At 41.1% G+C, this 27,303-nt stretch overlaps 1 pseudogene; it reads left to right on the top strand.

Annotated features, from left to right (window-relative positions):
* Positions 1–26,449, top strand: LOC107740900 (uncharacterized; annotated as a pseudogene).
* The last annotated feature ends 854 nt before the right edge of the window (positions 26,450–27,303 follow it).

Raw genomic sequence — 27,303 nt, 5'->3', positions numbered from 1 at the left:
TTAATAGCTTGTTTCGCAGAGCTAACATAACCTTGAACATCAGCTTTAGAAACAAATGTATCCAGTCATTTTAATTTTACTTTAACTTCAAGTGATGGAGAGATTGGTTGACATGTTGGAAGTAAACTGAAAGTAAAGACTACTAGACTGTTGGTGGAACTAAATGTACTGTGAAACTCAGAAAAATGGACTTCGGTAAGCATTTGTTCTTTCAAAAATGATTGCATTTTCACTCATAGTAAACTATTTTAATTAAGCAGTTTAATCTCCATATCAGGTAAGGCTACCTGTAAAGGTAAGGCTTTTAATTTTTTTCCCCCAAGAATTACAGTCATGTGTTCTTTGAATTTCCACGAGTGCAGTGATGCGTAATTGCACGCCGTTTCCCTTTCCAGGTGTGTGCGTGCACACAAGAAAAATATTTAGCCTATTAATTGATTTAGAAGGCCAGTAGTACGTGTTAAATATATTTTTATGAATAACTATAATTACTTAAAAGACATCATACTGTATGCAGAGATGGGCACAAATAAACGAAAATGTATTTAAAATGAAAATACAAAATACCTTAGTTTAACTATTTCAAAATAAATACAAAATACTGTGTAGAATACATGTATCAAATACAGTACTTTGCATTTTGAAAATGCACAAAATATATTCAAAATGAGTTATTGGATGAATTAGACTGAAATCTGGACCTTGTCTCAATGTAAAGAACGTTTTGCAACTGCTTATTATTATTATTTTATATACTTACCTCTTTCTTCCTGTCCCCTGCCCAGTAGGAAATAAGACGAAAAAGGGTTTGTTTGTTTGTTTGTTTGTTTTTTAATGATAGCTAGTGAACTCGCTAATGATAGTTAGACTAGCTCATAGCTGGCTGCTGACTAATGATTTATTCACTGTTGATACTCATTGTATTGACTGGCGAGAAGTATCCTAACTACCTTAATATTTTAATGGAAATTAAATAACAGTTGGCAGCAATTATGATGTTTTGCAAGTAGTAGAATCAACCACCACATCCTCTCCTTACTTCCAGAAATTTTGGAATCCAAGAATCAAGAATAATTATTTTAATATTACTGAAACTTGATGTGCTGATCACTGAAATGATCAAAAATAGTAAATACAATTTACTATGGATTATAATTAGCACTGTTTTAAAAAGCTGAACGCCATTCATAAATGATACTTTTGTATTATAAACGATATTCAGTTTTCAAGCAAACTCATTATTACTGTGAACTATTTAAAAAAGCATAAATAATCTTTATAAAAGAAACCAATTTTTAATATTTAAAATACTATTGTTTGTTGGTTGAAAACTGCTTATCAATTCATGTATGTTGTTTATAATCCAAATGCACAGATTCAGCTTCACATTTGTGTCCTGATCAACCTGATTAATTTTTTTTTTTTATAATGACTGTACATTATCCCTTACTTCATAACTTAAAGATTGTATTAAATGTAGCATATATAGAGCAGATATTTACAGATTCTCAATATTACATCATTTTGGATCAGTGTGTTTTATTCTCTGTTGCAGGTGATGCCCAACATCTCTCAGAGCTGAGGATTGTGTTAATGGGGTATAGAGCTGCTGGTAAGAGTTCAGCAGGAAACACTATCCTGGGCAGAGAGGAGTTTGATTTGAAGACATCTGCTCAGTGTGTGAGGAGACATGGAGAAGTAGCAGACAGACACATCACTGTCATTGAAGCTCCAGGATGGTGGAGGAATTACACTGTAGAGAACAGTCCTGAGTTACTGAAACAGGAGATTTTGCTCAGTGTGTCTCTGTGTCCTCCAGGACCACACGCTGTACTACTGATCATACGTGTGGACTACATGTTTAAAGAGACTGAGAGAAAAGCAGTGCAGGGGCATCTGGATCTTCTCGGTGAGAGAGTCTGGAGTCACACTATAGTGCTGTTCACTCATGGAGACTCTCTGTTAGACACATCTATAGAGCAGCACATTGAGAGTGAAGGGCAGGATCTCCAGTGGCTGCTGGACAAATGTGGGAACAGGTATCATGTTCTCAACAATCAGAACAGGAGTGACCACACTCAGATCAAGGAGCTGCTGGAGAAGATTGAGGAGACAGTGGCACAAAACAACGGCTGCCATTTGGAAATAGACAGAAAGATTTTACTAGAGATGAAAGAGTGAAGAAGAGCAGAGGAAGAGAGAGCAAAAGAACGAATGAAGAGGATGAAAAAACAAAAAGATGAAATCAGATCACAGATGAGTGAGTCTAAAATTTACTTTTTATGGAACTAGAGACAACAACAGCACAGAAATCTAAGTAAGGTCCTATGGACTGTGTGTACACTTACTGCCTACATATTTATATAGAAATTCTTTTCATAGAAATACATATTTCCTGCCTACATATCCCATAGAAAACTGTAGTAGTAGCAAAGATTTTCTGTCATGTTTCTAATCACTGTCGATCAGAACTAACTATGATATAGTATATTATATACTGTATATGTACACAGTAAAAAAATTCCCCTTGTTTTTACAAAAAAAAAGAAAAAAAAATGGCTGTTGTGGTTGCCAGAATAATTTTGTAAAAAAAAATACATAAAAATGTTTAAATTAATTTTAAAATTCACTCATTTTAATTTCCTTTTAAACCAGTAAATTCGACAATGCACACTGCTAGTAAAATGTGTTTTCTGATTCGAACATATACTGACAACCACCATAATAATGCAGGTGATAAAAGAAGAAGTCACATGAAGAATAATGAAGGTCATCATAAGAAGCTTTTCCACAAGCTGAGGTATATACTAGTATACAGATTGTGCACGGAGTCATTCATGCAAAACAAAACAGCATCATAGTAGCTCATATGACAATTAAATAATGCAATAAACATTAAACAACAGAAGATGTAACATAAAACCCAAATGTGCAGAACTGATAACAAAAACTATTAAAAACATGATTATTTAAACAAAATTCCTTCAAATGTGAAATGTCATGAAGGGAATTCTGGCAATGTCAGTTTACAGTTTTTGACTGCCAATTATACGTTGATTTGTTCTGTTTTTACTTCTAAAACCTGTACAATTGACTGCATTTTACTGTAAAATTACATGAAATGTCTGGTTAGATCTTTTACAGTTTTTCCTTGTATATATTAAGGGAACTTACTGTTAACTTAAGTTTTTTTTTTCGTAGCATTTTTGCAATATTTTACAGTTAAAATTACACTCATTTTAGGCAGAGTGTAAAGAGCAAAAAAAAGTATTTTTCTTTGTATTGAATAAATAGTAGTTTGATGTTATTTAGGGGAAATAGTGGCAGATAGAATTTGCACCTCAAAGTTTTGTAGGTAGTACAGTATAAAAGTTTATTTATTCAAATCATAAATGAATGCTGCCTCATTGGGATCTAATGTGTCCCTATTCCTAAAGTCCACCCTTAACTTTAACCACATTGAACCTGCTGATCAGCAAAGATGTCCTCGAAGGTTAAGGAAGGAATCCATGATTTTCAGCATGGTAGCAGTATGAGCTGCACATGTCTCGGTCGATGTGTCAGTCTGTCCGATCAACGTAGGGACACCCCATCCAATTTCAGTGATATGTCTATTAAATACCTGTTAAACCGCATTCTCACTGCCAGCGACTTGTTGTTCGTCTCTGTGCTGGAGTTGGGTATAGCTGCAACTCAGAGATCTCTAAGAGGAAATGTTTGTTTTATAAAGAATATAAATAAAATCATATAGTTCTTAAGCATTCTTGTTATCATTGTAATTATTTGAAAGAAAGCATCCATTCTCATGAAAAGACATTTCTTTTTTAAACATTACACCCATCTAAACACTTCAGTAATCATGATCACATTCATATATACATTCATGATCACTTACTTCATTTATTACTTAGGGATTTTATTAAAGGTGTATAGAGCAGATATTTACAGATACTCAGTACAATATCATGTTGATTAAATGTGTTTGCTCCTTATTTGTTGCAGGTGATGCCCAACATCTCTCAGAGCTGAGGATTGTGTTAATGGGGTATAGAGCTGCTGGTAAGAGTTCAGCAGGAAACACTATCCTGGGCAGAGAGGAGTTTGACTTGAAGACATCTGCTCAGTGTGTGAGGAGACATGGAGAAGTAGCAGACAGACACATCACTGTCATTGAAGCTCCAGGATGGTGGAGGAATTACACTGTAGAGAACAGTCCTGAGTTACTGAAACAGGAGATTTTGCTCAGTGTGTCTCTGTGTCCTCCAGGACCACACGCTGTACTACTGATCATACGTGTGGACTACATGTTTAAAGAGACTGAGAGAAAAGCAGTGCAGGGGCATCTGGATCTTCTCGGTGAGAGAGTCTGGAGTCACACTATAGTGCTGTTCACTCATGGAGACTCTCTGTTAGACACATCTATAGAGCAGCACATTGAGAGTGAAGGGCAGGATCTCCAGTGGCTGCTGGACAAATGTGGGAACAGGTATCATGTTCTCAACAATCAGAACAGGAGTGACCACACTCAGATCAAGGAGCTGCTGGAGAAGATTGAGGAGACAGTGGCACAAAACAACGGCTGCCATTTTGAAATAGACAGAAAGATTTTACTAGAGATTGATGCTATAAAGAAAACAAAAGAGCGAATGGACAAATGGAGTGAGGACATCAGATCTCAAACTAGTGAGTGAAATCATAAACTTGTATGAATATTGTCCACACAGTCTCAGATGTGTTTCTACCTCATTATTTTAGAGCTTTTCAGATGTTTAAATAATGTCCATCACACAGACCTCAGGTGAAGCTCTGACACTCACTAACATCTCTTACAGTCTTAATGATTCTCAGATGGTTTGCCATCCAGATACTGAGCAGGTTCAACACTGTTTAACTTCATTAGGAAACCAGGCAAGAGCTGCAGGGTCAAAATCAAACAATTTGAACTTTGTAATCATATAATGTTTTGTTTCTGTGTGAACAAAAGTGCTGTGAAGTAAATTGTCCAGAAAGAACACTCTTATCTCACACAGATTCGTGTTTACTGAGCCACTGCATGAAAAGCACACACTTCTGTTTCTCATACATGCATGCATATCCTCATCTCTTACAACAACTCCCCCTAGTGGCACTTCTTAATCAACAGGCTATATAAGTGAACACAACATCTCACAACATTGCCTGACCCATTTAGAGTTGACATACTGTAAGGTTGACCATCTGAATGAATCACAACCACGTGAACTGATGTGACTGGATAAAAGTGTCTGTCAAATGCATTAATGTGAATGTTCTACTATTGATCTGCTCTCTGTTTTCATTATTATAGTGAGTGGAGATGATGGATCTGATTCATGGTCTCTGGGAAGTTCTGCTTATGGTTCATTCAGATAACGATCAGGAGCAGACACAGTTTTTGGATCATCACGTTCCAGAGATTCATCTCACACAAGTTATGAGTCAGGGGCCATAAAACGTTATAACAGCATTGAACTTCCACCACCCAGCAGTGAGTGTTTTTATTTGTTTGTTTGTTTTATTTGGCTGTTTCAGAACACTTTGGTCTCACTGTGACCTTTTTTTAAAATTAAAATATTAAGAACTCATGTTTTCCATGAAACCCATCTGTTTTGTTGTGAAATGGTGAAAGAGTCTTAACTTTGATAAAGTATATCTCTTTGGTTTTGAGACTTTAGTCTTTGCAACTTCAGGGATCTTATCTATGCACAACCAGCTTGTAACACTCCAAAGAGAAAGGAAAACTTGAAATCGCATCATATGACCCCTTTAATGGTGAAAAATTACAAATTGTGCAGGATTTTAACTACCTTGGAATTATTTTAGATTCTCACCAGACATTTGAAAAGCATGTCCAAAAAAAAAAAAAAAAGGTTTGTGCTGTGACACTCCAACTTAGAAATATAAAATTTAGACAGTCAACTTTCAACAGAAGCTGTTTTTGCAGAGTGTTTTTGCAGTCAATGTTTTTTTCCAATTTTCTTATTGTTTTACAACCTGGTCACAAGCAGGAAAATCTACTCTCAGACCTTTATATAGTTTATATAAACGTGCCTTAAAAATACTTGACAAGAAACTAAAAAGATATCATCATTGTCTCATAATTTTAAAAAAAATATTTTTTTATTTTTGATAATTTTTTGTTATTTTACAGTTGTTGTTTAATGTACAACATTTTTAATACTCTTGCACCTCCACCGCTGAAAGAATTTGACTTTTTGCGTGCTGAGAACACAAGACAAACAAGAGCTTCTTCAGGAGGTGATTGTGAAGCGCATTTTAGACCTACTAATTTTGGTTGTTCAGCTTTTTCTGTAAGAGCTGTTAATAACTGGAACAATATACCAATTAATATCAGTCAGTGTTCTACTTTTGCACAATTTAAGTTACGCTTGAAAATGCTTGTTTTTTGTTTTTTTGGAATGTGTTCTCATTTGCTAGGTGAGGAATTTTATTCTTATTTTTATTGTGGATGAATGTTTTGGCGAATGTGTGGTTTTCTCTCCTTTCCGGGGACTACAGATGAAATTTTACTTTGTAGCTAATTCTGGGGCTGTCAATAACTGGCAATTGTCCCTGTTAAAAAAAATAAAAAATAAAAATAAATCAAATAAATAAAAATGTAGTAGTCTAAATTGTCATAAATTTGTTACCACATCATAAAATTGGGACCCTTTCAACATCTCCTTCCATTTTCTCAGTTTTTACACAAATAGCAATGTTGGTACAATAAATGCAACCCTAATATGAAATCAAATTAAAAATAGCACATATAATATTTAGTTTGACCTCCTTAGGTTGAAGATCATTATTTTTGAAGGTCAAGCACTTGTTTTTACTGATAATTTGTTCTTCAAACTTTTTTGAAAGTTTCAGGCTCTTTAAATCTATATGGTCAACTTTAAATGCTTGCAATAAATAGTGATAAGGTTTGTAATAACGGTATTTCTAAAACAGGGAAAAAACTTTAAAATCCCATCTGATTAATAATGTATTTGTTTAAGGTTTTAAAGAGCACCTGGATTACCAATAGGCTATTTTTTTAGGAATATATTAAAAGTGCTAAATGTCAGAATTTTGTTCTATAAAAATTGTAAATCTTTTTCTGATTTCATTTTATTTTCCCCAGTGAGTGGAGATGAGCGGTCGGACAGTTGGTCTGTGGGAAGTTCTGCTTACAGTTCATTCAGATCACGATCAGGAGCAGACAGCAGTTCAGTTTTTAGCTCATCACGCTCAAAGGTCTCATCTCACAGCTCAGGATTCGGGTCTTTGCGGTCCATCCCTGAATCCGTGGAACATTCAGGAACCAAAAGAGCACATGGAAAGCCCAAGATCTCAAAGCTTTTCCCAAGAATATTACAGAAGCGTGATAAGCATGAAGAAGACACTAAGAAAACTTGAATGATAACAAATTAATGAATGAGAAATTGTGTCTTTATAATGTTGACATTTATAGTTTCAACATTATAATAGTTAATGATAACTATTACTAAATGTATAAGGTATATGCAATTGTTTTAACCTTAAAGTGATGTCTAAGTTAATTGTATCTCACAATGGCAGAGTTTGTGTTATTAACATTGCAGTTTTTTTTATTATAAATTTGTGTTTATTTTTTAACTTTCTTAATAAATGCTTTAATTTTTAATCCCAGATTTATGTACATATACACAGATGCACAGAATCACTGTTCCAATGCTTTGCTGTCTACTGATGGCAAATGGCTGCTATTTGCGATTTGAAGCTTCTAATGCAGCATCCTAAACATCAAGAAGTGCTCCGCAAGAGATCTGCATAAATGACTCGACCAATGCTTACAGTTATTTCCAATGTGAAGTTACTGGGTCCCTCTAATAAAGCACAAAAGTGTATAGAACAAGAATTGAGTTTTGTTTTATAATCAGATCTATAGTTATATTTAAAATCAGAATTTCATTGTAATGCATTCTGGGATTGCATTTCTTGTGAAGGATACATGTTCACTGCCATGTTCACAAGGATACATGTTCAATTTGGTCAAAATGAGAAATCTTACAAGACTGCATAATTTTGCTGCTGACTGTTTGGAATATGAATCATATTGGGGAGTGTGATGATGTCTAAATGCTGTCTCGGTAGGCAGTTCAAACCATGCCTTCATCTTCTCCACTGTACTGCTTCAGGAAAATGTACAGGTGTTTGCCAAATGAAGGTGACACATTCTGCAGTTACCGCTGAGAGTGGAAGTAGAACAGCTCTCTCTGAGTCAAGACTTCCTGTCTGTCCTGCAGCAGCATCTTCTTCTGGTTTACACTGGAAAAACACGTTTAGCACGGAACCTGCTGCAGGTACGAGCGGCTGATGGTGACGGTCAGACTTCATGAAGGCTGTGTTGTGTTTTCACTGGATCACTGTGTGTGTGCAGGATGTGGTGAGGAGCTGGTATGCACGTTTACCCTCCATCGTACAGAACGCAGAGCAGCTGGTGACCAATGCAGAGGAGTGTGCTGAAGCCTGCAGAGAGGGTGAGACACACACACAGGGATGATATGGGTTAATGGTGACATTTTCTAAAAATTAAGGTTTAAAAAATATAGACTAGAATTGTTCCACCATATTGCACAAAATCAAAGTAGCATTAATCAGTTCAGTGTCCGATATCAGCCTGCATGTCCCTTAACACTTAATTTAACCACTGGTAAGAACATAAATGGTTAAAGTAAAATGTATTTTATGAATATTGTTGGTCCTGCTGATGTTTTGACAGGGCATTGGTTTCTTCAGTGTTCATTCAGTGGAGCTGGATATGGATGGGATCTCAATCATTCAGAAGATCTCTGAACATCCTGAACAACAGCAGACGACATAAATCTGAGTGCCTTAACTGATATTATTTCAGACAAGTTATTTTTAGGACATGGCTCTGTACTCAGACCTTTCTTTTAATATTTTTTTTTGGCTGTATAACAAAAGTACTCAGATGAAGATTAATTATGAAATAATTTCTTCCTACATCCTACAGTTTAGAATAACTTCTGTTATGTTTATTGTATATGATGGCTCTTCATTATGAGTATTAAGATGAAAGTTTAGGGTTGCCTCAAGAAATCATTTTAATCGTTAACAAAAGCTACTGTCACTTTAAAAGAAAAACAACCTATCTTGTATGCGTAAAGTAACATACCATTGAACGTCATCTTGACCCGCCCCTTGCGCGTCTGAAACACCTGTACGTATTGAAAGTAGAGTGAAAGTTAAAAGCTGGTGGAACTACATTCACTCAAACTGCGACTGAGATAGTGTCAAGTAAAATGGACTTCGGTAAGCATAATTCTTTTGTAAAATTAATCGCCTTTTTCATAATAAAAACAATAAATACACTTTTTCTCAGGGGCGTTAATTGCGTATGGCAAGACATAGGCTACATTATTAAATTAGTTGTAGATCTTTGTAAATACTAACACACACAAAAAGAACAATACAATGAATTTGCTATAGGCTATGCCAGGGGTAGGCAAGTTCGGTCCTAGAGAGCCGCAGTCCTGCAGAGTTCAGCTTCAACCCTAATCAAACACACCTGAACAAGCTAATCAATGTCTTCAGGATTACTAAGGCTATAGGCAGGTGAGTTTTTTTTTCAGGGTTGGAGCTGAACTCTGCGGGACTGCGGACCGAACTTGCCTACCCCTGGGCTAGGCCTACATTATTCGCTCTAACTCGTTCAACCGGTCTTCACAACCAAGACTCGGGGGGTGGGGAACTAATGTTTTAGTGGAGTCCCGGATCATGCTCCCTCATTATTTGTTTGTTTGCTTGCTTAGGCCTATATGTTTTTTTTTTTATTATAATGGTCTTTTGTGCTATCATCCACACATGCAAAATCGGTTGATAACATAACTGCAATAAAGTAATAGTCTAGTTAACAAGTACTTGTTTACATAGAATATGTAATGTAGCCTAGGCCTATTTAATATTATTTAGGCACTTATAGGCTATATTTTGACAGAATGTTCTAATTCAACATGCCATGGGAAGTCAATCTAACTTAACATCATCTTATTGATATTGTTTTTTCTTACACCTTAACAGTTTATCAGGCTCTTAGTGATTTAATCTATGTCATCTCTTGGAATATGTGAAGGCCAGGTTTTTCCATCACTTATCATTAGAACCCATGGCTCTCGATTCTGACTTGTACTTGCTCTTATGAAAATGTACCATAGTTCTTAACAGAACTTGTTATAATAAGGCTAGCCTATTAATCATTACCAGGCCAATAAAATGATTTTAATATATTTACATTTACATTACATTTAGATTTAGACATTTAGCAGACACTTTTATCCAAAGCGACTTACAAATGAGGACAATGGTGTAGCATTTGGACCAATCAGACACATTTGTTCAGTAGATTTAACAAATCAATTATTCATTAGATTAACCATGTCAAAAGCAGCGGACAGATCCAGCAAGATAAGTATTGAAGATTTGGAATCCGCTCTTGCCAGTCTTAGGGCTTCAACAACTGAGAGCAAGGCAGTCTCGGTTGAATGTCCACTTCTGAAACCAGACTGGTTGCTGTCGAGGAGGTTGTTTTGTGTGAGAAAGGCAGAGACTTGGTTGAACACAGCTCGTTCAAGTGTTTTTGCAATGAAAGGAAGAAGGGAAACCGGTCTGTAGTTCTCTAAAAGAGATGGGTTAAGGGTGGGTTTCTTAAGTAGTGGGGTTATACGAGCCTGTCTAAATGCTGAGGGAAAAACACCAGTGTGAAGGGATGTGTTAATAATGTGAGTGAGTGCAGGTACAACTGCAGGAGAAATGGCTTGAAGAAGATGAGATGGAATAGGATCAATATATGTTATATATGTTAGTGCTGGTGCAAGACTGTTTTCTCCTCTTTTCATCAGTCTTCATAGTTTATGTGCCTTTTTAGATAATGTTCGACTTTCTCCATAGCATTTTAAAGTGGCAATTTCTCAATAGAATTCAAATAGATCACACATTTTACCATCAGCTTCGCGATAGGAATTGCTTGCGCAAATCTGATCACACTGGTTGTACTTACTACTTTGGGTTATTGGGGCGGGTTACACCCCCCATCCCCCCAGCAAACTACGCCAGTAGTCAATATCCGATAGCTTATGACAACATGATTGATGACTTTGATCTTTGACCCATAATTATATCCATTTGCGACCTCTGACATCATAATAATTTCCATATGTGAAAACCGGCATGCGTGAATAATATCTTCAAAAACAATACTTAATTTATCACCTGTCATCCTCGGTCGCTTACAAAAACATCATTTGTCATCCCCAGAGATCAAAGGTTGACGGCCGGATTCCACGCATGCCGGTTTTCACATATGGAAATTATTATGATGTCAAAGGTCGCATATGGATATAATTATGGGTCAAAGATCAAAGTCATCAATCATGTTGTCATAAGCTATCGGATATTGACTACTTACGCCCCTGAGAGATATTCATGTGAGAAAAGTACACATATGCTTTTCTGAGGGTTATACCCTCGCCGTTTGTCTCGTATATTTTTAATACTGATTATAATTGATAGGCTCTAAAAATGCGCTTTTATGCTTTTCCTTGGGCTTTAGAGAGAAATGCTGCGTAGTACCTGCATGAATGTACATAGGAGTTCAGAGGCCGAGGTCAAGATTTTCATTCAATAATAAATGATATTTTTGCTTTATTTCTCGCTGTCCCTTACCATATGCCTTCAGCAAACTTGGAATGGGATTTTATGACATGTTCACGTTTTTAGTGAATTGCATGTGTTAAATATTTCAATTAATTTTAATGAATATAATAATTAAAAACACAATTTGTGTACCATTCAAATAACTAACTACATAAATAAGTACAATTAAAGGTATTAAAGCCCATTTTTTTCTGATTTGACAGCTTAAATCCATTCATGAGGTATATATTTGTATTATAAACAATGTTAATTAAATAGCATAGATCTTAGCATTCTTGTTATTATTAAATGCACAGGAAACAGGATGATTAGTGTGCTTTATTCTATGTTTGTTGCAGGTGAAACTCAACATCTCTCAGAGCTGAGGATTGTGTTAATGGGTAACAGAAATGTTGGAAAGAGTTCAACAAAAAACACTATTCTGGGCAGAGAGGAGATTGACTTAACTCATCGGTGTGTAAAGAGACATGGAGAAGTAGCAGACAGACACATCACTGTCATTGAAGCTCCAGGATGGTGGAGGAGTTACACTGTACAGGAGAGCTCTGAGTTACTGAAACAGGAGATTTTGCTCAGTGTGTCTCTGTGTCCTCCAGGACCACACGCTGTACTACTGATCATACGTGTGGACTACATGTTTAAAGAGACTGAGAGAAAAGCAGTGCAGGGGCATCTGGATCTTCTCGGTGAGAGAGTCTGGAGTCACACTATAGTGCTGTTCACTCATGGAGACTCTCTGTTAGACACATCTATAGAGCAGCACATTGAGAGTGAAGGGCAGGATCTCCAGTGGCTGCTGGACAAATGTGGGAACAGGTATCATGTTCTCAACAATCAGAACAGGAGTGACCACACTCAGATCAAGGAGCTGCTGGAGAAGATCGAGGAGACAGTGGCACAAAACAACGGCTGCCATTTTGAAATAGACAGAAAGAATTCAGAAGTCATAAATCGAAGCAAGGGATCTTCAAGAGGAAGCTTTGAAAATGCAACAGATATGAGTAAGTAAATTCTTCTTGATGGATACTTGATGGATAATTTATTTTCAGTTTGAAGATGCAAGCTGAAACCAGCCAAAAAAAAAAAAAGAAAGTAACAAAACCAAAAGAAATCTTACTAACCCATTTTAGTCTAATTCTGAACTAAGAAAAGAAAAATGTGAAAAGAAAAACAATCTTCAATGTCCGAGACGTCGTAACTCAACTACACTACCTAACCAAACAAAAACATACAGAAAGTGGCACAAATCCCTAACCTAGGGTCTAGACAATGAAATCAACCTAAATGTGCACCAAGTAAGTCACATGACATAACTTACCTACCCCCTGCTTCACCTCCAATCCAGTTTTAACAGAACCTTGAAAAGCTTTCTAAGGACGGCAAATAGGCCGTCAAAGCACATTATAAACTAAAGCATACAAACTAAACTAGTGATGTTACGTTCTGTGCCGAGGCTTCAGAACGTGTGTCGAGAAATCCCGGCAGCTTTCAGTGAAGTGCGTATCGAGGCTTGTATCGCTTAAGAGCAGTGACGTCATTGATGACGTCCGAAGCCTCACTTGGCCAGACTGGTTCAGGAAGCGGTTTGAATCTTGTAAATTCACAGTCCTCTGCCCTGTTAAACCCAGCCACTTTCCAGTTTTAGACTAATAATATTGGCCTTCCTGCCTATAATGAGCAAAGACTTCATTTACACACATTTGATAGCCCTATTCATTTCAAGCCAATACCTTTTTTACACAGTTATGTTATATTATGTTATACAATCATTATGAAATACACATTATATTCATATAAATAGATTAGTCTATGTGGAAATTGATTTTTTTTCTTCACCGTTATTTCTAAGCCTTAAAGTCCACATGAAATCAAAATGGACTTTATTTACTTTACTAGCGCACATTGCTAGTCTTGATGTGAATAATTAACCCGTGCAAGTTAATCCGCTGAAAAAAATTGTTTGTCTTGGTAATCTTTAATCAAAATCTGAACATTTACTTCCGCACTGGAATGGCATTCCTTCTGTGATTACGTCTGTTTGACGGCTTGGGCAGAATATCGTTCGGTTACTGACGTAACCCCGGTTCTCTGATAACATGAAGTGAGGTTTCTCACTATGGGAACGCCTCAGGCGTGACCGATCGCGGAAGCACCAATAACACCACGTCTGCCAATTATTTCAGACCAATCACTGCAGCGATCAGGGAGTCCCACCTCCCTGTATATAAACCGCAGCTACCTGCCGTTTCGTCATTCTCCGCATATCTCTTCTCCGTGCAGTAAAGACAAGGAGGGCAATGTTTGTGAGATTCCTCACTTCATGTTATCAGAGAACCGGGGTTACGTCAGTAAACTAACGTTCTCTTTCTAACATTTGTTCGGTATCTCACTATGGGATATAGACCACTCCCGTATTGCCGATATGCTGACAAAGCAGACTAAAGAAAGAGTAGGTTATTATCTGAATCATAACTCCCGACGGAGGTGAAAACAGAATAATATGAGGAATTCACCCCTTAATTGCTGACAAAGCAGACTAAAGAAAGAGTAGGTTATTATCTGAATCATAACTCCCGACGGAGGTGAAAACAGAATAATATGAGGAATTCGCCCCTTAATAACCTGCATTATTCACCCTGACTACTCACTCCCAGGACTGAGTGGGCCAGAGAGGGTTCTGTCACATCCAGTCTATAGAAACGAGCAAATGTGTGCGGAAAAGACCAGCTGGCTGCCGCGCAAATTTCTTGAATAGAAATGCCTCTAAACAGAGCCCCGGATGTAGCCATATCTCTAATAGAGTGTGCTCGTAATCCTATTGGTGGCTCTATATTCGCATTATTGTAACATAACACGATAGCCTCCACCACCCAGTGGGAAAAGCGTTGATGGGAGATAGGTTTTCCTTTCTAAGAGTCAGCCCACGAGACAAATAGCTGATTGCTATAACACGATAGCCTCCACCACCCAGTGAGAAAGGCGTTGACAAGAGATAGGTTTTCCTTTGTAAGAGACAGCCCTCGAGACAAATAGCTGATTGCTCTTACAAAGTGTGCGGGTTCTCTGAACATACGTATATAGAGCACGAACCGGACATAAACTGTGTAACCTCTCCTCCTCTGGGGATGAAAAAGGTGGTGGATGAAAAGCTAGCAGGTCCACTGATTGAACTGCACCAGCGTGATCAAACACTTTAGGCACAAACGCCAGGTTAGGTCTAAAAGATACTTTTCGATCCCCTGGAGTGAACATCATACATGAGGAGTGAACTGATAAAGCATGTAGCTCACTCACCCTTTTTGCTGTAGTGAGAGCAAGTAACAGAGCCGTATTAAAAGGGAGCAGCTTCAAGGCAATGTTAGCAATGGGTTCGAAAGGGGCTTTTGAGGGTGCGTTCAGAACAACGGACAACTCCCAAGGCGGGACCAGAGGCTTCGATACTGGTTGTAGCCTACGTGCCCCTCTCATAAATCGACAGACGAGAGGGTGTTGGCCAATAGTACCCACATTAAGACCAACATGACATGCCGAGATAGTGGACAGATAAACCTTAACTGTAGAGAAGGCTCTGCCCTTATCCAGAAGGTCCTGTAGGAAGCACAGCACACCCGAAACTGAACACAAGAAAGGAACAATGTTTCTATCTGCGCACCATCCCTCAAACACACTCCATTTGAGATTATATAAAGAACGTGTCGAGGCAGCCCTCGTGTTCTGAATTGTCTCTATCACTTTCACAGGTAACCCAGCTGCATTCAGATTTAGCCTCTCACAGGCCAGGCCCAGAGAGAAAATTTCCCCCCCCCATGCTTGTGAGAGGAGATCCCTGCATGCTAGTAACGGCCATGGCTGGTCGTAGAGCAGTTGCACAATTTCCGCAACCCACAGTCTCCCCGGCCAGTATGGCGCGATCAGAATCATTACATGTTTGCATTGCCGAACCCTCCATAGTGTCGGCTCGATTAGGCTCAACGGAGAGAACGCATACAGTAACCCGTCTGGCCACTCGTGGGCTAGAGCATCCACACCCAACGGTGCATCCTTGCCGGTGTTGGATTACAAATTTAAGAATCTGTTTAAAATATGCTGATACTATATTCTGACATAGCATCACATGAAAAACTAAGGTGAAGTACATTGTATTTAGCATTTAAGGTAAATTACATCAGACAAATGATTATCTTAAACAAAGTGTAGCAAGAGGTTCCTGTCTGTTCCGGTTTCTCTTATTGTTAGTCAAATTAACCCATGCTTGTGAGAGGAGATCCCTGCGTGCTGGTAACGGCCATGGCTGGTCGTAGAGCAGTTGCGCAATCTCCGCAACCCACAGTCTCCCCGGCCAGTATGGCGCGATCAGAATCATTACATGTTTGCATTGCCGAACCCTCCATAGTGTCGGCTCGATTAGGCTCAACGGAGAGAACGCATACAGTAACCCGTCTGGCCACTCGTGGGCTAGAGCATCCACACCCAACGGTGCATCCTTGCCGGTGTTGGATTACAAATTTAAGAATCTGTTTAAAATATGCTGATACTATATTCTGACATAGCATCACATGAAAAACTAAGGTGAAGTACATTGTATTTAGCATTTAAGGTAAATTACATCAGACAAATGATTATCTTAAACAAAGTGTAGCAAGAGGTTCCTGTCTGTTCCGGTTTCTCTTATTGTTAGTCAAATTAACCAAATTACTGAGAAAGTCACCTTTTGTTTGTAATGGCTCTTGGTGCCTCCGCCCCAGTCTTTGAGTAGTTATGCTGATTGGATTAGCACCTATGCATTTGAATGACACTGTTATGCTGATGAGATCAGGGCTGGAGAAATTCCGGTAACGGGCTGATTCCTGTATTGCATTTGCATGCTTTGTTTAGATTGTCGCCACCTCTACTGAATGAATCCCGCCCCCTTAAAATGTATATAAACTCTACTGTGCTGAGCTATAGTCAGACTTGGATGACTGCAGCGACGCACAGCGAGTCCTCAATAAAGAGTGACTTCTGTATGAAAGATATCCCAACGTCTCCTGGTCTCTGCTTCGACGAGGAAAAAGTTTCCTACACCGGCCAGAGAGAAGAACAGGGGACATTGCGCGTCTTCGAGAGATCTACGGCGGCCCGGCCGAATCTCTGCCACACCATGAGGATCACTTGGGGTTGGAGTCTTCACTCCCCATACAGAGGATTCCCTCTGGACAGTAAATCCACTCCCCTGTTCATTATTCCTGGAACATGTGTCGCGCGTAACGACAGGAGGGTCCTGCTGCTCCACATAATCAGTTCTTTTGCTAACACGTGAAGCTTGTGAGAACGAACTCCTCCCTGCCGATTTATGTAGGCTATAACTGTTGTATTGTCCGTCCTGACCAATACATGATGATTCTTGAGAGAATGCACAAATGTCTCAGAGCTAGTAACACTGTTAGTAGTTCTAGAAAATGTATCGAACTTTTTACCCCCATTTTTACTAAGTGCTACAGTGGCCTCCTTTAACCGTGCAAATTTACCTCCAGCCCGTGAGAGATGCATCTGTCATCACCACTTTCCTTAACTTAACAGGACCCAGAGGGCATCCTGTCCTGAGAAAAGATGGGCACTCCACTGACGAAGAGCGCTCATGCATTCTGGTGAGACGCGCACTCTGCGGCTGAGATGGCTCTGCTGAGAACCCTGGGAGCCAGAGCAAGGCCAAAGGTTATTTTCGTATACTCGTATGCTGTGCCCTGATAAGCGAACCTCAGATATTTCCTGTGAGCAGGAAAAATATCTCTGTGAAAATATGCGTCCTGGAGGTCCACTGAGGTGAACCAATCTCCCTGACGAATACTCTGACACAACATTCTGAGCGACAGCAATTTGAATTTGTATTTTCTGAGGTGTTCATTGAGGACCCGTAAATCCAAAATGGGACGGAGACCTCCCCCTCTTTTGGGAATCAAAAAATACCGGGAGTAAAAACCTATGTGGCTTTCTCTCGTTAGAATCACTCTTATCACTCCTTTTCTCATGAAAGAGGATATTTCTTCCTCTAAAACCGGAGCTGCTTGGGCCAATGAGATTACCTCTCCATTGAACACAGGAGGTTTTACAGTGAATTGAAGTCTATATCCCCCGTCTATTGTGGTTAAAACCCAGGGATGAACTGCGCATGCGCCCCAGTTTGCCGCCTGAGCTGCGAGTGGGCCCTTCCCGTCTTCGCTCACTAGCGGTGTTGCAGCACACTCTAGTGGTGAAGGAGGGGAATAACGCTCCAGTAAAGAAGTTAGATTCGTCTTTATTTGTGATTGTATATAATTTTTTTGTGATATTTCTTTATTTTTTTTATCCCACTCTGCGCCCTCAGCCTTTGGCCTGGATGCATCAGAGAAAACTTTATTTGTGGTAGGATGCTTATGAACTCTTTTCCTTCCTCCCTCAGAACAAACCTCATAGGTGGAGGGAGAGACAGTTCTTTGGGGGGCACCAGAGGAACATGGGCCATTTCCCCATTAGACTTTGAACTGACCACGCAAGCCCATTTCACATTTAAATTCCTTCTCCTTTTCCCTGCAGGAGGGAGAATGAAATCGTTCTGAAGGAATGGGACAGAGAAACCCTGAGTGCTGTCTCCAAACCCTGATGCCAAGCTGACATCTCAGGTCGACCGCCTCTTTTTGTTTCCCTGAGGGGTTGCCGACCGGTGTTTTGCTGCTGTGGCTGCGAAAGACTGTTTTGGTTTCACGAAACCGGGCTTTGACTGAGGGCCCGCGTTTCCCGGTTGTTGCGGTGGAGCCGGACGGGAAGGTTGATAGTCAGAATGTCCCCCTCTCCCTGAAGGTCTGAAGTTCGGTCGGCTCGGGTGATAAGGCCGAGCTGCCGGCTTTCTGGGGAGACAGACCTCGAATGCCTCTCCCTCTTTTTTCCGCAGGTCACATTGCTGACGCATCGCTATTACCGTTGCGCCGAACATGGCCTTTGGATCAATAGGGGCATCCAAAAACTCCACCTTCTCTTTGTCAGAGAGGCCTGACAAACCCAGCCTTAGCGATCTCTCTCCCACAACCGCTAAGCCCATACTCCGACCGCAGCTTTGAACTGCTCCGGAGTCCATCTGACACCCCATCTCCTCAAATAACTCCGTTTGATAGGCAGTAAGGAGGGACGTCGCGTTCAAAGCACGAACGGCCAGTGCAGATGATTTATAGATCTTTTGAAAAACAGAGGTGGCGAAGCGCTCTGTCTTCCCTGGCAGCGAGGCTCCGGTTGAAGAGAGCGCTGCCCTGCAACTTGGGTGCAAATGATTAGCCACAAAAGATTCGACAGGGGGAGGATCTGCCATCCCCAAATCCTCCATTCCCTGAACATCCAGCCTCGAGAAGCCCTTGACGGGCACACGGTGGGAAAAAGGCTTGTCCCAAAACCTCTTCATGTCAGCCACACAAGCCGAGACGGCTGGAATAAACTGCCTCGCTGGAGGGAGACGTGACGGAAGTCTCTTTCCATCATACAAATCCCTTTCAGCCCCCTGACCTGCAGGTTGGGATGGCCAGTCGATCGATAGTCTAGCCGCGGCCCTGCGACAGACCTCGAGTAGATTCGTACAGGGGAGGGTGAACTCACATCCTGTGCACTCGCCGGACGCGACTGATTTGGGGGAAGAATAGCATCCTCATCATCGTCATCGTTGTCCTCGAGGATGGCCGACAACACTTCGTCCTCGTCATCTTTCTCTCCCGCTAACGGATATTCGAACAGTGGGGGAAGGACGAGTGACACCCTCTCCATCATCTCTCCGCACGAGTTGACGGCCTGCGAACAAGCCATCAGTTCCTCTCTGGGTTGAGCAGAAAGGCATGGGTCCGACTTCCCAGCTATTGCCACGCGGAGTCTCCGCTCTCGGGTTTTAGCCGAGAAATTCGTGCAGTGAGGACAGCCCTCGGGGTTGGACAGAGCTGCCTGAGCGTGTTTAGCGTCCAAACAGGAAATGCAGAGGCCATGTGAATCCTTCGCAGAAATCCACATTCCACAAGCACATGGATGGGGAGGAAGACCTCTTCCTCCAGGGCTCTCCGGCTCTTTCGCAGTGGCCATGGGGCCTGCACTCTCTTCGTACGGAAGCCCACCACAACGTGACAACTAGTACGGAGCTGTGCTGCGATAGAGAGCTCTCCTTTTCCTTCTTTTTGGTTCGTGGTGAGCGCCCCCAAAAACTTGGAAAATAAATTGAAAACTTAGAGCAGAAAACTCGCCCTGACGCGTTAGTTATCTCACTCTAAGTGAAGTCGCTCAACAAACCTTAGGAATGTATTGCGTTTGGGACGTTACCTTGCGGCTCCGACTGTAAACTGTTAAGCAAATAATTCCCGAAGTCTGCTGAGCCAGCTTCTGAAATCTTCACGGGGAAGAGAGCGAGAATGATGAAAAGGCAGGTAGCTGCTGTTTATATACAAGGATTGGTCTTCCATAGTTGGCAGACGTGGTGTTATTGGTGCTTCCGCGATCGGTCACGTCTGAGGCGTTCCCATAGTAAGATACCTAACGAATGTTAGAAAGAGAACCTTAAACACACCCCTCCAACCGTTAGGTTGCTATGAGTGAGAGACAGAGAGGAGGAGCGCAAAAATAAAACCATGCCCTCTATTCAATATTCCATTTCAGTGGGAAATACGTCACTACACTGAAATAAAGTCAGCAGCAACTTCCGGTTCACGCAGACTTTAACTGACGCAAAACAGTGTATCATAGATCACATCAGGTCATCTGTAATGTATCTGCTTGTTTTACACTCTTTGGCCACCAGGTGGTATTGTGAGCAAATGAACCCTTTTGTGAACCACTTGGATGAAAAGCTTCAATGCTTCATAAGGCTTCATCTCGCCATCACTCAGTGGCGTAACTTAGTAATGACGGGCCCCAGTGCAGGCTATTACGACGGGCCCCCTGGGGTGCACGGTTATGAAGCACATACAAACACACAGCGCTCGTGTCTAGAAGGGAACCCATATATGCAAATTTGTGCCTAACCTACTTAATTTAGACCAACTAAAATCAGTATCTTATCAGTTTCTTATATTAAATTGAACATCGAAACTCAAATTGAAACTCTTTGCGTGCGCCTCTCTCTAACACACACGTCTGTGCGTGCGCCTGGCCGCAGCAGCCAGAAGTACCAAATGAATCGTGTTGAATTTTACCGTCATCAGCATGTGTTACCTATTGTAGCCTATTACATACACTCTCGAGGAGACCCCACATAAATGACAAAAAAAACAAAACAGAATTAGCGCTGCTGCGAGGGTGTTTCTATGGCGAGCGCTCGTTGCTGCTGTTATCAGTTCTCTCTTGCACTCGTGCACAATGCGCAGTTTTCACACAGACTATCGTACGCTTTGTTCTGGTAAAAAACACAAGCGCGGCACGGGCCCCAGTGCAGCTGCACTGCCTGCACTGTCTGTAGTTACGCCACTGCCATCACTAAACTAAACCAAGCAAGAGAACGCAAAATGAAAAATCACAGCACAAGTTCTCAAAGACCGACTGCTCTAATACGCTGGCATTTCCCTTTTATAGCACTGAATCAAAGAGCTTGTAACACTCCAAAGAGAAAGGAAAAATTGAAATCGCATCATATGACCCCTTTAATGAACTTATAAGAATTAATGTAGGCAAATGACTGTTTATATAGCCATCCATCCATCCATTCTCCAAACTGCATGTTCTATGTAGGGATTCAGGAGCCTATCCCAGCATCTCAGGCCGTAGACAGGGAACCACTCTGGATGTATGGCCAGTTGTTTACATATCTTAATCTATAAAATTTTTATATTGTACACTGTAAAAACTGTGATTCAATAAAGATGCAATACCATTATATTTAACTGACTGTTCTTTCGCCTAAATCTGTGTTAACAAACATTTAAAAAATATCCAGTATAAAATACCTTTTGTTCTCTTTAATCTGTTGGTCGTCAGTTTGTTGATTGTAACATTTGTGTAACACAAACCAAGTATATGAGTAAATCAGTGTTTTTTTTTTCTTCTCATGAGGATTTATATAAGTTCTATTTGTTATCATTGTAACTACTTGAAAGAAAGCCACCATTCTTATGAAAAGACATTTCTTTTCTAAACATTACACCCATCTAAACACTTCAGTAACACCTTACTTCACTTACTTCATTTATTAATTAGGGATTTTATTAAAGGTATATAGAGCAGATATTTACAGATACTCAGTACAATATAATGTTGGATAAATGTGTTTGTTCCTTATTTGTTGCAGGTGATGCCCAACATCTCTCAGAGCTGAGGATTGTGTTAATGGGGTATAGAGATGCTGGTAAGAGTTCAGCAGGAAACACTATCCTGGGCAGAGAGGAGTTTGATTTGAAGATATCTGCTCAGTGTGTGAGGAGACATGGAGAAGTAGCAGACAGACACATCACTGTCATTGAAGCTCCAGGATGGTGGAGGACTTACACTGTACAGGAGAGCTCTGAGTTACTGAAACAGGAGATTTTGCTCAGTGTGTCTCTGTGTCCTCCAGGACCACATGCTGTACTACTGATCATACGTGTGGATACTAGATTTAAAGAGGCTGAGAGAAAAGCAGTGCAGGGGCATCTGGATCTTCTCGGTGAGAGAGTCTGGAGTCACACTATAGTGCTGTTCACTCATGGAGACTCTCTGTTAGACACATCTATAGAGCAGCACATTGAGAGTGAAGGGCAGGATCTCCAGTGGCTGCTGGACAAATGTGGGAACAGGTATCATGTTCTCAACAATCAGAACAGGAGTGACGACACTCAGATCAAGGAGCTGCTGGAGAAGATCGAGGAGACAGTGGCACAAAACAACGGCTGCCATTTGCTTTTTTTTTTTCTTTTTTTTTTGGCAGAGGAAATAAGTGTCTTGTGTTTTCTGTTAAACTATGGTGTTACCAAAGTTAGTGCAATAGTGCTGCAGTTTCCGTTTCTTATTCCCTGAAACATTTTTGGCATTTTCATAGGGAACAGCCACAAGTAATTGTTGTGTTCTGTGAAACACTGTGATTCTGCACATGACTGCTAGGTGGCAGTATAACAACATGATAAGTAACAAGATAGAGAAGGAGATTAAGAGAGTTCTGATGATTGCTGTGACTCGAGTTGTCTGGTGGTCTTTGTTGTAATAAAATCCCCGTTGTGTAGAGTTAGCCCTGGCCTCGGTCCTTTTCATCTGCAACACCACAAATTGGCGACGAGGATAACCCGCTCTGATGATTGCTGTGACTAGAGTTGTCTGGTGGTCTTTGTTGTAAATAAATCCCGTTGTGTAGAGTTAGCCCTGGCCTCGGTCCTTTTCATCTGCAACACCACAAATTGGCGACGAGGATAATCCGCCTGCAAGTTTTTTTCTTTTTGCTGCTGATTTCAAAATGTCCGTGAATGTTCCGGCACCTGCGATGTTTCTTCCCTGCCCTGGGGAACCGTCTATGCCTTTCGACATGTGGTTGCGGATGTTTCAAAACTACTTATTAGTGATTAATGCGACGGGGGATGCTTGGCCAGACGCCCGTAAAAGAGCTACATTACTCTACTGCTTAGGGACGTAGGGGCAGCGGATTTTCTATGCTCTACCTGAAACAGGTGACACTTATGCTTCTGCTATCAGTGCATTACAGAAACATTTCACTCCAAAAGTCAATGTCGTCGTGGAACGCTGTGGTTTCCCCCAAAAAGTGAACCGTACCGAGCCGTACCGTGCCGTACCATGCAGTGGAAAAGCGCCATCAGTGTCCTGCTGCAAATGCTCAATGCAAATCTTGTAACAAAAGGGGTCATTTTGCCCGTGTATGCCGTTCCGTCGCAACTAACAAAGTGCATGAGGTGCAGTTACCTGATGTAACCATACTGTATTTGGACAACTCTGATAAAGCCCCGAAAAGACTGTTCTGCAATGCTACTATTCTGACACCTGCTTCCGTTGCCAAGGAGAAACGCCTTATTGTAGACACTGGCTCTGCTGTCTCCATACTGCCGCACCACATCTACAAGCAACATTTTAGTATCACCCCATTATCTCCACCTGCTGCTAGACTTGTGACCTACACAAAAACACGTATACCAGTACTTGGATGTCTCCATGCTCAGGTGCGTGTAGAAAATTCTAGTGCTCCAGCCACATTCTTTGTGGTAGAGGATGGCACTGCATTATTAGGTATGGATTTAATCAATAGCCTGCATCTCTCTATTAATGCTGATACAGTCACAACTGCAGAAGCCATACCAGTCACTCCTGTCCTGTCCACAATTGCGACCGCACCCTTCCTTGCACCCCCAACTGAGATAGGATGTGTAAAACAGTTTGTACATAAAGTAAAAATGGATCCTACAGTCCAACCCATCCGTCAGAAACTGCTGCGTTTACCATTCGCAGTAAGGGATGCTGTCTCAAATGAGCTTGACCGCCTCCTCCATGCTGGCATCATAGAAGAAATTGATGCCTCTGCTTGGGTTTCTCCCATTGTAGTTACAAGAAAAAAAATGGAGGCATACGAATGTGTACGGATCTTCGCGAGCCAAACAAGGCTGTGGTCACTGACTGTTACCCACTACCACATGTAGACGAGTTGCTCTCCAGCCTGCATGGTGCTAAAATTTTCTCTACTATCGACCTTGCCAACGCATACTACCAGGTACCTCTCCACAAGGACAGTAGGGACATTACGGCATTTATTATGCATAAAGGCCTCTTTCGATTTTGCAGGGTCCCTTATGGCCTCGCATCAGCTCCATCAGCATTCCAGAAGATGATGGCAACCATCCTGGAAGGGGTACCTGTTGTCCAGAACTATTTGGACGATTTGATAATCTATGCTGTCACTGCTGATGAACACGACCGGACTCTCGATACTGTTCTGCTAAAACTAAAAGAGGCTGGACTGGTCCTAAACAATGACAAGTGCCACTTTCGACAGACTACACTGCGCTTCCTAGGTCATGTCGTCACAGCAGATGGTATTCTGCCTGACCATGAGCATGTGGATGCAATACATAAAGCGCCACCTCCATCTGATGCCGCTGCTCTGCGATCCTTTTTGGGTCTTGCATCCTGGTACTCAAAGTTTATTCCAAATTTTGCAATGGTGGTAGCCCCCATGCGCGAGTGTACCAAGGGCAAAGAGACTTTCACATGGTCTGAAGCTGCACAGGCCAGTTTTGATAATGTGAAACAGCTCCTGGTGTGCAGCTCTGCCCTAGCCCTGTACGACCCCTCCCTTCACTCGGTCATCTCGACCGATGCTTGTGATTATGGACTGGGAGCTGTGTTTTCCCAAATTCAGCAAGACGGCACAGAGAAACCAGTGGCTTTTGCATCACGTACTCTGACGGTGACAGAGAGTAAATACTCAATCGTGGAAAAAGAGGCACTCGCGTGTGTGTGGGCTACAGAGAAGTGGCGCACATATTTGTGGGGTACACGTTTTACCTTACGTACTGACCACCAAGCTCTTACGACATTGCTTACTACAAAGGGAATGAATAGAGCAGGATTGCGCATTGCCCGCTGGTCGGCACGCCTGCTTTGTTTCGACTATGAGGTAGTCTATAAACCAGGTTCACAAAATCACACCGCAGACTGCCTTTCCCGCCTCCCTCTGCACGGGTCAGCTGATGCATCTACAGATGTGGAACCCGAACTGGTAGCACTGATTTCCTCAGCACTGAGTTCCCTGCCAGTCTCTGATTTTGACCGTGCTTGTTCTTCTTGTTCAGAAATGGTGGCTCTCCGGGAACAGATTAGCCGTGGGTGGCCTCCCTCAATACGTGCCGTTGCTCAAAATCTAACCCCTTACTATAAGCTGAGGGATGAGTTTTCAGTCCAGGGTCTTTACATCTTCCGTGGTGCCAGACTTGTGGTGCCTGTCTCATTGCGCCACACACTGATCACGCTGGCCCATGAAGGTCATCAGGGTATTGTACGCATTAAACAGCGTCTGCGTGACCTTTACTGGTGGCCTCATATGGACTCCCAGGTGCAGGCCTGCATATCTGCCTGTATCTCTTGCCAGTCCAATGATAAGACAGCTCTCACTCACCCATATCCTCTACAGCCTGTTCCACTCCCTGACGGTCCCTGGAAGAAATTGGGCCTTGATATTGTAGGGCCATTTGAGACTGCTGTTCCTGCATGTCGGTATGCTGTGACTCTGACTGACTACTATTCAAAGTGGCCAGAGCTTGCCTTTTGCCCGTCCGCCACAACCGATGCAGTCTTAGACTTCTTGACTACCGTTTTCAGCCGTTTCAGCCATTTCTCAGACATTTTGCCTGTTTCACATGTGCCAAACACATCTGTCCATGACACTGTGGAAAAGAAACAAGCCAAGATGAAGCAGTACACTGACACTAAGCGGCATGCACGTACACCATCTTTTGTTCAAGGAGAGAAAGTGAGGGTCAGAATTCCTCTCTTTGTTCCTAAAGCACACCCTAAATTCTCTGCTCCCTTAACTGTGGAAGAGCGTGTGGGACCAAACACCTTTCTTCTAAGTGATGGAAAGAGATGGAATGCCACACACGTGGCTCGTTCTGCCTCCGCACCTGAGAGTGGATGTCTGGACTGTACTCCAACTGTAACATTACCCACTACGCCAACCTCGACACAACCCACCCTGAATACTCAACCAAAACAGTCACGTTTGAGATCGGAACCTAAGTGGCATAAAGATTACATAATGTGATTGACTCCTTGCTTTTCAGAACGATGAGCTTTGTAAAAATCAACGCGTTTCAGAAAGGTGGGACATAGAGGAGAAACAATAATGTTTCTCCTCTATGAAAAAAAAAAATTTAAAAGTATCGGTATCGGGCGAGTACTGGAAAAAGTGGTATCGGTGCATCCCTACCAAATACACAAAATAATGTTCTTTTTAGCAACATCATATGACACCTTTAAAGGAAGAATTTCAGAGTCAAATTTTAAATGAAATTTTTATAGCATTTGATTCTGTCAAATGCATTAATGTGAATGTTCTACTATTGATCTGCTCTCTGTTTTCATTATTATAGTGAGTGGAGATGATGGATCTGATTCATGGTCTCTGGGAAGTTCTGCTTATGGTTCATTCAGATCACGATCAGGAGCAGACACAGTTTTTGGAGATTCACGTTCCAGAGATTCATCTCACACAAGTTATGAGTCAGGGGCCATAAAACGATATAACAGCATTGCATTTCCACCACCCAGCAGTGAGTGTTTTTATTTGGCTGTTTCAGTACACTTTGGTCTCACTGTGACCTTTTTTTAAATTAAAATATTAAGAATCCCATCTGTTTTGTTGTGAAATGGTGAAAATGTATGCCTACATAACCCATAGAAAACTGTAGTAGTAGCAAAGTTTTCTGTCATGTTTCTAATGTCAATCACAACTAATTATGATATATAGTATATTATATACTGTATATGTACACAGTAAAAAAAAAAAAACGGCAGCTGTGGTTGCCAGAATAATTTTGTAAAAAAATAAAAAATAAATACAGCAAAAAATTGAAATTCATTTAAAATTCATTTTAAACTTGTGAATTCGACAGTGCACACTGCTACTAAAATGTGTTTTCTAAC

This window comes from Sinocyclocheilus rhinocerous, unplaced genomic scaffold, assembly GCF_001515625.1.
Source record: "Sinocyclocheilus rhinocerous isolate Xijiao unplaced genomic scaffold, SAMN03320098_v1.1 scaffold1668, whole genome shotgun sequence".
Lineage (NCBI taxonomy): Eukaryota > Metazoa > Chordata > Actinopteri > Cypriniformes > Cyprinidae > Sinocyclocheilus > Sinocyclocheilus rhinocerous.
This window is presented reverse-complemented; position numbering and strand designations above follow the sequence as displayed.